The following is a 14,111-nucleotide window of genomic DNA, read 5'->3' on the forward strand; positions in this document are numbered from 1 at the left end:
TGAGAAGGATCCCTGAAGAGAGATGGGGAAGGGGGGTTGGAGGGAGGGAGGGAAGGGAATTGCAGCGAGTATCCATTCCATACCATGCATAAGACCCAACGGTCCAACGTAATGCTGGACCATGCATGGGACAAATGGGACAGGCGGTTCAGGAAACAAAAGGACCTATCCAGTGACTGGTCTGGTATGCTGTCCTCGAGTGCACCTTCAAAAGCCTGGCTTAGTACCTGGCTGGGAATTGTGCTGACCTTGGCTATGACCCAGCGCATTATTGTTGTTATTATTATTGTGCCGTCGCCTGTTATCCCCACCTCGCCTATGGTAAGGCTCATGCCTATGACGAGGTTGGTACTGGTGCTGAGGAGGAGGCTGCAGTTTAAAGGGATTCCTCTGCATTACTGGGGTGTGCATACCCAGCGACTTAAGTGTAGCCCTCGAGTCCTTGAGGCTATGCAGCCTTGCGTCTGTCTGGTCCGAAAAGAGCCTGGACCTTTCAAAGGGGAGGTCCTGAAGTGTACTCTGGACCTCAGGCAGCAGGCCTGACTCCTGGAGCCACGCCGCGCACCTCATGACCACCCCTGACACGACTGTTCTGGCAGCCGTGTCTGCTGAATCCAGGGAAGCCTAGAGAGAAGTCTTAGCTATTGCCTTGCCCTCGTCCACCAGGGCCGTAAACTCCTGTTGGGAACCTTGCAGGAGGTTGTCCTTAAACTTCCCCACCATTGCTCAGGAGTTAAAATTATGCCTGTTTAGGATGGCCTGCTGGTTCACAATCCTCAACTGAAGGCCCCCTGATGAGTACACCTTTCTGCCAAAAAGGTCGAGGCATTTTGCCTCCTTGGCCTGAGGGGCAGGGACCTGTTGTCCATGGTGTTCCCTTTCGTTCACCACCGAGACCACCAGGAAGCATGGACTTGGGTGGCAGAACAAGAATTCATAGCCTTTTGATGGGGCAAAGTATTTGTGCTCCACATCTTTGGCTGTTGGAGCGCTGGAGGCCAGGGTCTGCCATACAATCTTATAATTCGATTGGATGGTCTTAATGAGTGGGAGCGCTATTCTAGATGGACCTTCGGGGCTCAAAATGTCCACCACGGGGTCTCCACCACTCCTGCTCAACCGTCTCCTCAGCCTGCAACCCCAAGTTCTGGGCGACCCTACGCAGTAGCTCCTGGTGTGCTCTGTGGAGGGCTGGACTCCGCTGTACCCACCACCGCCTCATCTGGGGATGACGAGGAGGTTAGCAGTTGCTCAACCTCCTCTGGCTGGTCCTGCTGCTCCCCTTCTCCCATGAGAGGGGCCTCCAGCTTGGGCCAGGGCAGAAGACCTCGGGGCAGCACCGGATTCAGTGCTGGCCTCTCCAGTTTATCCTGGGGGGATGCTGGAGGCCTGGATACTGTAGCTTCCGGCATCATCGGGTGTTGGTGTGGGGACTGGGACCACTGCATCAAGTAGCTCTCTCTGGATAGGGCCCCTTGGCGCTGTTGATAGGCCCAAGGAGTCCAGAAGAGCCAATGTCTTGGTGGCCCTCATTGGTGGTGCCAACCTGTCTGAGGGTCCCTGCTCTCCAGAACACAGTGAGAGTAACTGTAACGGCCAGAGTCGACGCCAGACTGTGGTGATGCCGAGCACGAAGGCCATGGCGGTGCCAATGATCTGTGCTGGCAGGAGGTTGATGAGCGGTTCCTAACTGAATGGGAGAGGGACTGGTACCGATATCCCCGTGACCGGGATCTGGACCGGGACTGGGACTGGCATGGGCATTCCTGGTACCAGGATCAGCATCTGCAGGAGTCCTCCGGCGAGGGCCGTCTTGACTCCTCTCAGTGCTGGTAACAGCATGGTAACTCAAGACCCTACCCACTCTCACTGTGCAGTTCATGGAATACATTTTTAATTAATTGTATATTACTTTTAAAACTTGAGACAGCATAGCGGCAGTCATCAATGCACAAAGGGAGGTTCTACCTACTGTATTAGACAGGAAAGGGAATCTTATGGTAAAGGCACAAGACTAGGAGTCAGGAGAGATGAGTTCTCTCTCTTGTTCTGGCACAAACTTCCTATATCACCTTAAGAAAGCCACTTAGACTCTCGGTGCCCCATTTCCCAGCTGTAAAATGAGGATTGTGATACACACAGGGGAGCTGTTAATTAGTAAATAATATTGGAAAGCATTTTGTGCTCCTTTAATGGAAATTGTTCCATGAAAATTATTATATTATTGTTATATACATATTACTTTGTTTTGTTTTGCTTTGCATGACAGTAGACAAAGTTTAATAAAAATGCATCATGACTGTTGTAACAGTGATACAAAACTGAAACACTATGTGAACCTGTTAAGGACAAGAGCAATACAGATGGTGGAGGGGGATGTGATACAACAATTGCTTTCTGAGACTCTTCAGATTTTCTCTCTATGAAATAACAGGGGCTTTCCTTGCCATACTAGTGCAACATTATGTAATCTGTGATAAGCTTCTGAGTTCCATTCACAGCTAGTGTGGGAACATGTGTGCTATTTCTGGGTAATGCTCTAGTTAAAGAGAATTTTTTTAATTTAATTTTGAAAATGTTACTCTGCACCTTCATTTGAAAGGAATACTGGGTGGATAAGGTATTTCTTTATGAAACAGTATAAAGCTTTCATCTCCCCACCTCACCCCCCCAAAAAAAATTACAGAGGTTTTAAAATTATTCTGCTAACAGCAACCATAATCAATCTCGTGGTGACATTTTTTATTTAGTCTAAAAATAAAAGATAAAACTCCTTATTTTAATTTTAATGTGTGAAAATGATGAACTTAACTGCATATTTCAATCTCACTTTTATTAAATAACTTTCATACTGTTCCTTAGGGCTTTTCATCCTTTATTTGAAGATTTTAAAAATAAATAAGATTTGATTAGTAGTTCTTGTCTCCTCAAATGATGTACCTGCAGGGCTGGCCCACAACATTTTGGCACCTGAGGTGGGGAGCTCAAATGACGCCCCCATGCCCCTCACTTGGGCCAAAACTTTGAAAGGTCTCAATTCTGCCTTCTTCCTGTTCTGCTCCTCTCACGGTACTGCTCTGCTACATACCCCAGTAAAGGAGAACTAACAACTTAAAATGCCTTATTCAAAAATTAAGTAACACTTAACTTTCAAATGCCTGAACAGCAAGTGCAACTTTTCTTGTCTGCATAGTAAACACTGGCATTTTTATCTGTTTGAATAATCAAAGTGGTGCTTTTGCTTTCCGTGCCTTCTTGATTACAAAGATTTGAATTGCTTCCTGCTGAAAGTCCACAGTCTGGGCCAGCTCATGCTCTATTGAGATGGTTACAAGGCCGACCAGCCTCTCCTGTGTCATTGTGGAGCGTAGATGTGTTTTTATTAACTGCAGCTTGGAGAAGCTGTGTTCTCCACTGGCAACTGTTACAGGAATTGTTAGAAGAAGTATGCGCAGAGCAACAAAAGCATTTGGAAAGACGATGGTCGTCTTATTTGTGCACATATATTCCAAAACAGACTTTGGAGTTGATCCTGCTGAAATGTATCTTGAAAGGTCTTTCAGTTCATCACCTAAATCACTCACATCAATATCATGCATGTCATCATTGGTCAACACTGTCTCTAGTGCCCTGCATTGCTGGTGTAGGTCTTCTTCAGGTATAGTGAGGAGTTTTGGAATATCATACAACTTCCCAAATATACTTCTGTGTTCCTTGAGCTGCATGAAATGTTCTTCAACTGACTGTATTGCACAATCTAACATCTGGTTAAAGAATTCAACTTTGAATTGTTGTTTGGGGTCTCTTATGGGATTATCCTGTGCCTTGTAATTAAAATGTCATCTTCTTCAGTGACTCGTATTCTTGAATGGGTGGGAAAATTTTCAAAAGTTTCAGTGTGAAGGTCCTCTACCAACTTCTGTGCACTCTTCAGAATGTTTTGAAATCCCTCATCTGACCAGTAAGACTATAGGAATGACTTTGCTTTGTCCAGTTGTTCCATTGCTCCAGATACATCAAGGTCAATACTTTGGAGTCTCTTGCTTACAACATTTATTTCAAACAGTATGTCATGCCACAACACTAAGCCACACAGAAATTTGAAGTTATATATGTTTCTGGTGATTCCATTTCCCTCTGCCACTTTTCTCCCACGAACAGTTCCTGTCATAGCATTATCCTCCACAATGGCAACATCTATCTTCCCAGTTTGGTGTTTGATAGACTTTATCGCCTCCACTTGATTTTCTCATCGTGTGGCACTCAGTGCTTTCAGTGTCAGAGAGGGTGTTCCCAGATGTTGCTTCAAAATTTGCCATCGATGAGTTGATGCAGAGAAAAATACATAGATGCTTTGAATTACATTAAAAAATTCAGCAGCCTTACTAGAAGCTGATGCTGCATCACTGCCCACCACGTTCAATGAATGAGAACTGCATGGGACAAAAAAAAAAAAACAAAAAAAACACACCTCGAGGATTTAACTCTCAGATCCATGTCTGCACTCCTCTGTTCTTTCCTCTCATGTTGGCACCATTATCATAGTCCTGACCTCTCATGTCAGCTATCGCAATTCCCATATCTTCCAGCTTTTTAAGAAGCACATTTGTCATACCAGCTCCTGTAGTATCATCAATGCCAATGAATTCTAGAAAATGCTCTCTGACAGTCACCGTTGCAGGGACATTTTTACTAGGTTCTGATGTTGTTACAAAACACACCATACAAGTTATTTGTTCTGTATGGCTGATGTCAGGTGTGCAGTCCAGAATAACAGAATAATATCTTGCTGACTTCAGATCTGCCACAATCTTTTGTTTGACTTTTGTTGCCAGTAACTGTATGATCTCATTTTGAATGGTTTTTCCAAGGTAATGGTGTGTGTACATTTCTTGGGTGGTGACTCTTCTTAGATGCTCCTGGAGTACAGCATCAAACTCAGCCATCAGCTCCACAGTTTTAAGGAAGTTTCCATTGTTTGGCATGTACAGCTGATCTGAAATGCCATGCAGTGCTAGGTTTTGGGAAGCAAGCATTCTCACAATGGCAATGAGCCTTTTCGGAACATTTCGCCAGTAAAGAGACACTGATGCAATCTTCTCTTGATGCTGATCATCTATGGTGGCCTTTAACCTTAGTCTCATCTCAAGCTCTTTCCACCTATGGAACACTCTCTAGTGATTTGCTGCCTTCTCATGGCATGCCAGATTTCTAGCCAGATTTTCCCAGTCTTTTGTTCCTGTAGAACCCAATGTGGCTGGAACATTAGACTGGAAGAGTTGCAACAAAAACAGTATGCAGCATTCTGAATTTTTGAGTACAAAAGCCATGGCCTCTCCACTTTGTCACCATTGGGGATTTCACGCCAGTAATGTGTTAGATGGAAACTTCTACTTTCATTGTCTTTGGGGAACATGAAGTTTTTCACTTGCTGTGGCCCATGCTGTAAAAGGAAGTCGCTCAGGCTTCTTGCGCCTCCACCACACTCTTCTCTCATCTACACTTTTCTTCAGGAATGTGCATGGTTACATCTATTTGAGATGGAGATATGGATGCTGCAGTAGCTGCCGGGTCACCTGCACTCTGACTAACTGGAAGATCAGGCGTCTCCTCACCTCTCACATCCTCACTAGGGACGGAAGGCTCACTGAGAACATTTGTGTCTATGTATCTCAGGAGAGCTCCTTCCTGCTCAGATAGAAAAGCTTCCTTTGCTTTCTTTCTTTTTCTGAATGCTGCCCCAGAGGGGCGTTTTCTTCTTTCACTCATGACTGCTGTTCTGTGCCAGCTATAGTGGCTCTCAACACTCTATTGAAGGGGACAAATAAGCAGGCTGATAGCAGGACCTGAGTGAGGGAAAATATCAGAGTTAAGGGCCTAACTGGCTCCTACTACTTCAGTTGACTACCCATTCTCCTCAAGTGGGTTCAGGGAAGCAGCAGGAAACAGCAAGGTGAGCATGTATGCAGGGATCAAAAGCTTTGCTAATACAGAAAACGATTTTCAGAAACAAGAGTACAATCAATGAGTACAATCAGCATATTGAAGAACTACATTCCCTGAGCAAACTGGTAGACAGCATGTTATTAAAGTGAGAGCATATTTCACTGCCATTTACTTCTGATATAAAGGACCCTTAAGGGGAAAAAAAAACCCTTCAAAACAAAGCATTTCCTTCCTCCTTGCTAGAGAGCTTTCTTTATGCTGCAGGTCTGTGTTACAACTGACTATGGGCCAAACCATGGCATTTAGATGCTGGCCTATACTGAGGACAGTGGTTACTTCAGGAGGGATTGTGCCTTTAGGATGATGGAGTCTGTTCTCCACATGCCACTGCAAAGTGGAGGTGCAGCCATGACTCTGCATCCTTCTGCCACCTCTAAAGTGATGTACAACCAAAGGGTGCAGTGAGGGAGCAGGCTTTGTACTTCCCTGAATAGAAAGATGCACAGATGGGGCCTCTAGCATGTTCCACACAAGCAGCCATGCTAGGAGCAGTGCCCATCTGGTTCTGTCATGAAAACCAACCATGTATTTAAAACGTGATCTAAACTTGGTTAGATAAGATCTCTAATACCACGGTAATTACCAAACTGTTATAGACTGTGTGTGTACTTGCACATACACTCTCTTACACTTTTAAATACATATTTTCTTCGAGTTGGTTTCTGGTATTTTACACACAGCAACAGCCAAGTCTTTTACACAAAACTCTAATTCCTGGTATAATTTGGACTTTTCATTGCACTCTAGTTTCCTCAAATCTGTATAGCAGTGAAGAACCACCAGTCAGTTTAGCCATGTCAGCTCAGCACTGAGGGGAAGACTGAATTCCAGCTTCCAACTCTGGGAGTGCAGCGAAGAGACGATCCAAACCACCTGGCATGACAGAGGAAGCTGCATTCCATGTTCCAGCCCTCACCACAGTAAAGAAGTAGGCAGACTAGTTCTAACCAGATGGAGTTCTACTAAATGGAGCATGGGCCTTTTACGGTTGGGCGACATCCCCCAGGAGCTAGCCAGTAGCCAATCTAAACATACCTTTTATCTAAAGATTTTTGGATGTCCCTGAAAAGTTTATATAAATGGTGCTGAACTACATCTTAGGTCTGCAGTTTCATGGTTTGGTTTGTTCACACTGCTGAACAACAGTACGTGCTCTTAGATTGTAGGATCCTTGGGGGCAGGCCTTTTCATTTGTTTGCACAAACCCTACCACAATGAGATCCTGGTCGATGACCAGGGTCCATAGGTGCTAAATAATAAGGCACCATACTAGCAGGTCTAGATAACTTCTTCAGGAAAAAATAATCTGCACCAAACACATACCTCCAGCCACTCCTTGAACAAGCCTTTTAGGAAGCTAAAAATGGTTCAATTCTCTTTTTCCCCTTCTTTCCCTTAATTCATTGTGTTTCCTGGTTCTAGAAGTGGAATTGGTGAAACTACTCAAGAAGGGCTGTTCTTGAGATAGTTCCAAACCCAAAAGGACAAAGTACCAAAAAGCCTGTCCCCAGCAGATCTTCAGACCAATTACAGCAACTCACATGTTTCAGAAAGTTCAGAAAAGTATCTGAATTGTTGTTTCTTGTTCTCCACCTAACCAAGGGGGAGAAATTGAAAAGCAAAAATGGCAGTCATGCATCCAGCTCCCACTGAAAGTCAGTGGGAGTCAGATATCTAATTGCCATTTGTCCCTTTGAAAAAAAATCTCTCCAAGCTTCTCCTGTTATTCTGAAACTGCTGGAGTTAATGAACTGAATTTGTGAGTTCCCAAGGAGTATCATCTTGAATCATGTGTGTTGTTTTAGCCATCTGGATGGCAATATGTTTTTTTTTTCCTGACTGCCAGTGTCCAATGGAAATATTGCATCTTCATGACACTGAAAGTCATCCAGTGTTATCTCCAGGATGTTAGTGTTATCTCCAGGAAGGCATTTTTAATATAATTCCCAGATTGTCTTCCTTTTTACGGAATATAATTCTTCATTGTATTCTCTTCGTCACAATCCTTTTTCTTTCTGGAACACTGAAATAATTTTGAAGTTGTTGCCAACAGCTACTGGAAAATATTTAGGGCATGTCCATCTTTTTCCCTCTGCATGTTTTTTTTTCCCCCTTTTCATACAATAACTTAGAATCCCTTCTACTTTCCCCAGTTTCCTCTACCCCAAACCATAGCTAGGTGGCAGAAGATAGCCTGATGCTGCACTATTACTCCACAAGATCACTCGATAATGAGAAATGGGTCCAAACCAAACTCCTAACTTCAAGCACTCCCAAATTTTGGAAAACTTCCTGGCTTAAGATCATATCTATTCACTAGCTAGTTTTGTTTTTTAAAATACTATGCCCCTGGTCCTCTTCCTAGTGAAGTCAATGGGAGATTTGCCACTAAATTTCAATGGAATCCTATCAGGCCCTCTCTGAACAATTCCATCACTTGCATGCAAATGGGCCATTGCCTTAACCCCAGTAATTAATGGGAGTCATCCGTAAAAGCCACAGCACAGATAGAGTTAAAAATAATCATTAAATAGCCTCACACACATTCAGGGTGAATTCCAAGCCTCATTGAAGTCAATGACAAAGCTCCCATACACTCCAGTGGGGCAGGATTTTATTCTCAAGATATAGGTGTTCAAGACTGTTTTGAGCTTGACTATCCTGTAAAAGTACCCGCTTTATTGCTTTTGGACTCCCAATGGAGTTACGTGCTTGAGAAACAGAATTTTACTTAAACAAGACAAAGCACTTTTGATTAATAGGAGCATAAATAGGTATCAAACTGGTAAAATATGTTTTGTTTAATCCTATAATTCACACACTAAAACATTCTGTTTGAAATGTTATTTAGAAATAATCTCGCTGATACATTATCTTTGCCAAGATTTAGCTCAGAGCCAGTTTTTACAGCAGAGCTATATCCCCTTGGAATAAAGGATTTATTGTGGACGTGCCAACAAAACCTTAAGCTACACTATCTTCGTGCAACTGCACTGCTATAATAAGACTTTATTTGATTTTCTCAAGAGCTGTAATAAGATTAAGGCATAATCATAAATTCCCCAGTGACAAAAGATAAACTACTACTCATTGATCTTTCAGAAACCAGACCAATTTCTTGATACTAACCAGTCATATTTACTGCAGCGGAAGGTATATTAGCGTTCCAATAACAATGTCAATGACACTCGGGGCCTGATTTTTATACAGAGAGACCCTATTGGCCTCTCCAGAAGCCCAGATAAATGCCTAGCCCTTAAGGGGGAGAATACCTAAGAATTAGCCAGTTTCTTGAGGGTTATCATACAGATTTTGTTTTGTTTTCCATTGATTTATATAAGCCTTTCCAATTGGCTTATTGGCTTCCGCTAAAAGCTGGTCTCAAAGCTAAAGCAATTGATTGAGGTTTTTTTTATCCTAACATTCAAAACAACATCATATTATTTCAGAGTTCTTTTGCAGAACCTTCCAATAAATGTAATCAATCCTCGCAAATGCATTAACTGATCATGTAGGCACAGTATCATTATAATTAGATTAGATGAACTATATATACCCATGCACAGGTACTGAATATACTACTTTAACTGGTCTCTTTCTAGTGAGTTACAAGTGCACTGGGCTAATTTGTATTATTTGTTTTATGGTTGCATTTAAAAGATCCTGTCAAGCTCAGGGCTCCATTGTGCTTACAAACACACAGTAAGAGAGACATCTCTACACTAGACACCTTATAACCTAAATAAACAAGACAAATAATAGGAGAAAGAGATTATTATCCCTATTGTACAATTGGGGAACAAAGCACAAGACAGATTGAATGAAATTTTCAAAAGCACCAAAGTGATGAAGGAGCTTTGAATGAGACTTGTGCGCCCATGTCATTGAGTCATTCTGAGAATCCAACTATAAGTAACTCACCCAATATCAAACAGGAAGTCTGTAGAAGAGCCAGGAATTGCACTCATATTTTCTGAGTCTCACTCAGTACCTTGATCACAAGGTCCTCCCTCTCAATGAAGAGCACCTTAATATCATTAACAGAGGTGCAAATCTGCAATAAAGTCATAGCCCAAGAAGACGGCCCATTCCCTTATCTGTGTAGTGGGTCATTTTCAACCCTTCAATGGTGTTATACCAGGGATGAATTTGGCCTTGTGACTTTTATTTCTAGATAAATTCTGAAAACCTGTCAATATTGGTACCACTCTGAAGTGGTTCAGACAATAAAGAAGAACTCATTGTCTTATTCTGAGAACAGACCTTTTTAAGGGTTGGTTTGCGTACAGTGTATTACTTCTAAACACAACTACAAGAAAGATGTTCAAAAGTAGATCAAGAATCTAATGAGTGAGCTGAATTTATTGCCAAGCCAACAAGCAGTGTAGAAAAATATCACTCCATTAACAATGGGACACTTCTCTTCATATTGTTAACTGTTATGCAGTATTGCCATGCCCTGTTAAACAACTGTCATGCCATCCCAAGGGTTTCTACATTTCAGTGGGTGAAATGATTACTTTAGGCAGTTGCAATTTAATTACCCAAAGGCTCTGGGGAAATGTAAAACCTTCTGATACTCGGGGTTTCTGGTGATCAGGGAAAGCATTCTTTGAAATCTGTATTCATGAACCACATGACCAGTTTTCCAAAGGCCTGTCAGATTAATATGGAGGACTGCTGGATAAGGGAATCATTGGGGTTGGAGGGATGCTTCTACACACTCTGTGTGTGCTGCTTATAAGCACTTGGGAGTGGTTCTTCTGTTTACAGGTGCTTTGGAGTGCTGAGGTTATGAACAGTGATGAGCTGCCAAAATCTTAACAACCGGTTCCCTATAAAAAGTTCTGATTTAAGGGATGTGCCCCAGTACGTATTTTTTGTACCAACAGGGTTACCATATGTCCATACTTTCCGTATTTAAAATTTAAAAATTCCTCCCAGACGGCGATTTAAGAACCAAAAAGCCTGACCTGCCCGGGAAAATACGGATGTATGTTAACCTTGCCTAAAGTTCTTTTTTAAAAAGATGGATCTGAACTAGAGATGAGCTCTGTTTCACATGTGTGGGGGTGTGCTAGGGTGACCAGATGTCCCGATTTTATAGGGACAGTCCTGATTTTGGGGTCTTTTTCTTATATAGGCTCCTATTACTCCCACCCCCGTCCTGATTTTTCACACTTGCTGTCTGATCACCCTAGGGTGTGCACATGTGTGGGTCTCAGCTGCTCCCTGCCCCCCTCATTGAAGCAGGTGTGCAGGGTTACTGCCCTGGGAACTGCAGGGCACCAGTGGACGTGGGGCCAGCTGCAGACAGGGGCATGGGGCAGGGCTAGCTGGAAGCAGGGGGTGCAGGGCTCGCTGCGGGCAGGATAGGGGGTGCAGAGCTGGCTGGAGGCAAGGGGGTTTGGGGCTGGCTAGAGACAGGGGCAGGCTGTGGGCAGGGCAGGGGATGCATGCAGCAAGGGTTGGCTGGATACAGGGCTGGGGGTGCGGCAGGGGCTGGCTGCGGGCAGGGCAGGGGGGTGGCTGGAGATGGGCTGGCTGCAGGCAGGGAGTGTGGGGGTGGCTGGAGGCACGGGCTGGCTGCAGGCAGGGCAGGGGTGTGGCAGGGGCTGGAGGAAGGGCAGGGGGTGGCTGGAGGTAGGGGCTGACTGCAGGCAGGCTGGGGGAGGTGAAGGGCTGCTGGAGACAGGGGCTGGCTGCGGGCAGGGGGTGCGGGGTGGCTAAAGACGGGCAGGGTGTGTGGCAGGTGCTGGCTGAAGGCAGGGGGTGTGGGGGTGACTGGAGGCAGGGCAGGGGTTGGCTGGAGACAGGGGCTGGCTGCAGGCAGGGGGTGTGGAGGTGGCTGGAGGCAGGGCAAGGGGTGTGGCAGGTGCTGGATGCGGGCAGGGGTGCTGGAGGCAGGGCGGGGGTGGCTGGAGATGGGGCTGGCTGCAGGCAGGGAGTGCGGGGGTGGCTGGAGGCACGGGCTGGCTGCAGGCAGGGCAGGGGGTGTAGCAGGGGCTGGAGGCAGGGCAGGGGGTGGCTGGAGACGGGGGCTGGCTGCAGGTAGAGGGTGCGGGGGTGGCTGGAGGCAGGACAGGGAGTGCGGGGGTGGCTGGAGGCAGGGGCTGGCTGTGAGCAGGGCAGGGGGTGTGGCAGGGGCTGGCTGCGGGCAGGGGGTGTGATGGATGGCTGGAGGCAGGGCACGGAGTGCGGGGGGGCTGGAGGCAGGGCAGGGGGTGCGGCAGGTGCTGGCTGTGGGCAGGGCAGGGGGTGGCTGCGGGCAGGGCAGGGGGTGTGTCAGGGGCTTGAGGGAGATGGGGCTCGCTGGAGGCAGGACAGGGGGTGTGGCAGGGGCTGGCTGTGGGCAGGGCAGGGGGTATGGGAGTGGCTGGAGGCAGGGGCTGGATGCGGGCAGGGCAGGGGGTGTGGCAGGGCCTGGCTGTGGGCAGGGCAGGGGGTGTGGGGCTGGCTGGAGGCAGGGCAGGGGGTGCAGCAGGGGCTGGCTGCGGGCAGGGCAGGGTGTGTGGCAGGGGCTGGAGGGAGATGGGAGCTGGCTGGAGGCAGGACAGGGGGTGTGGCAGGGGCTGGCTGTGGGCAGGGCAGGGGGTATGGGAGTGGCTGGAGGCAGGGGCTGGATGCGGGCAGGGCAGGGGGTGCGGGGGTGGCTGGAGGCAGGGGCTGGCTGCGGGCAGGGGGTGTGATGGATGGCTGGAGGCAGGGCAGGGAGTGCGGGGGGGCTGGAGGCAGGGCAGGGGGTGCGGCAGGTGCTGGCTGCGGGCAGGAGGTGCTGGAGGCAGGGCGGGGTGGCTGGAGACAGGGGCTGGCTGCAGGTAGGGAGTGCGGGTGTGGCTGGAGGCATGGGCTGGCTGCAGGCAGGGCAGGGGGTGCAGCAGGGGCTGGGTTTGGGCAGGGCAGGGGGTGCGGGAGTGGCTGGAGGCAGGGGCTGGCTGCGGTCAGGGCAGGGGGTGTGGCAGGGGCTGGAGGGAGATGGGGGCTGGCTGGAGGCAGGGCAGGGGGTGCGGCAGAGGCTGGCTGTGGGCAGGACAGGGGGTGCAGGGGTGGCTGGAGGCAGGGCAGGGGGTGTGGCAGGGGCTGGCTGTGGGCAGGGCAGGGCAGGGGGTGTGGCAGGGCCTGGCTGTGGGCAGGGCAGGGCAGGGGGTGTGGGGCTGGCTGGAGGCAGGGCAGGGGGTGCAGCAGGGGCTGGCTGCGGGCAGGGCAGGGGGTGTGGCAGGGGCTGGAGGGAGATGGGAGCTGGCTGGAGGCAGGACAGGGGGTGTGGCAGGGGCTGGCTGTGGGCAGGTCAGGGGTGCAGGGGTGGCTGGAGGCAGGGGCTGGCTGCGGGCAGGGGGTGCGGTAGGGGCGGGCTGCAGGGGCTGTGGGCAGAGTGGTGGGTGCTCATGGGGAGAGCAGCAGGACGTAGCCCAGGCCCAGCAGAGCAGCCGGGGACCCACCAGGCAGCATGGAGAGCCCCAGGGCCAGGGGAGCAGCAGCAGCAACAGGGCTCGTGCCCAGGGCCAGGCAGCAGCCCACATGGCTCCTGCAGCGCAGCGCGCCTGGCGGCCGGAGAAGGAATTACATCACTTCCCGGCTGGAGCCCATCAAAGCCTCAGCGCCCCCTGCATGGAAGCGGGTTAACAACCGGTTCTAAAACTGGTTCAAAATGTTAACAACCAGTTTGTGTGAACCGGTGAGAACCGGCTCCAGCTCACCACTGGTTATGAAGGATGTTTCTGCACTACTACTCAGCTCACAGCAAGCAGAACTTCATCTTTCAATTCTAGCCCCGCTGGTGATGCACTGTATGTGCAGCATTTATAGGACACACTCCCTGTTATCTGAAAGAAGGTCATGTGCCCAGACATATTCAGGGAAAGCAACCATTTTTTGGATCATAGGAGGTTTCTGATATAGTAACTGAGGTTCAGATAACTAAAGCTAAACTACATATGTTTGTAAGGTAAATTGTGAAGTTTGAATGCAATGGGAATTGAGGGCCCTGTTCTAGTCTTAGATTTGGGCCTAATGCAAGCTTGGAGGCTTTACATAAAAGCTCTCATTGACTTCAATGGGAGCTTTGCCAGAGTTAGGATTGGCTGTGCCAGAACTTCAGGAATGGG

Source organism: Dermochelys coriacea, chromosome 2 (assembly GCF_009764565.3).
Source record: "Dermochelys coriacea isolate rDerCor1 chromosome 2, rDerCor1.pri.v4, whole genome shotgun sequence".
NCBI lineage: Eukaryota > Metazoa > Chordata > Testudines > Dermochelyidae > Dermochelys > Dermochelys coriacea.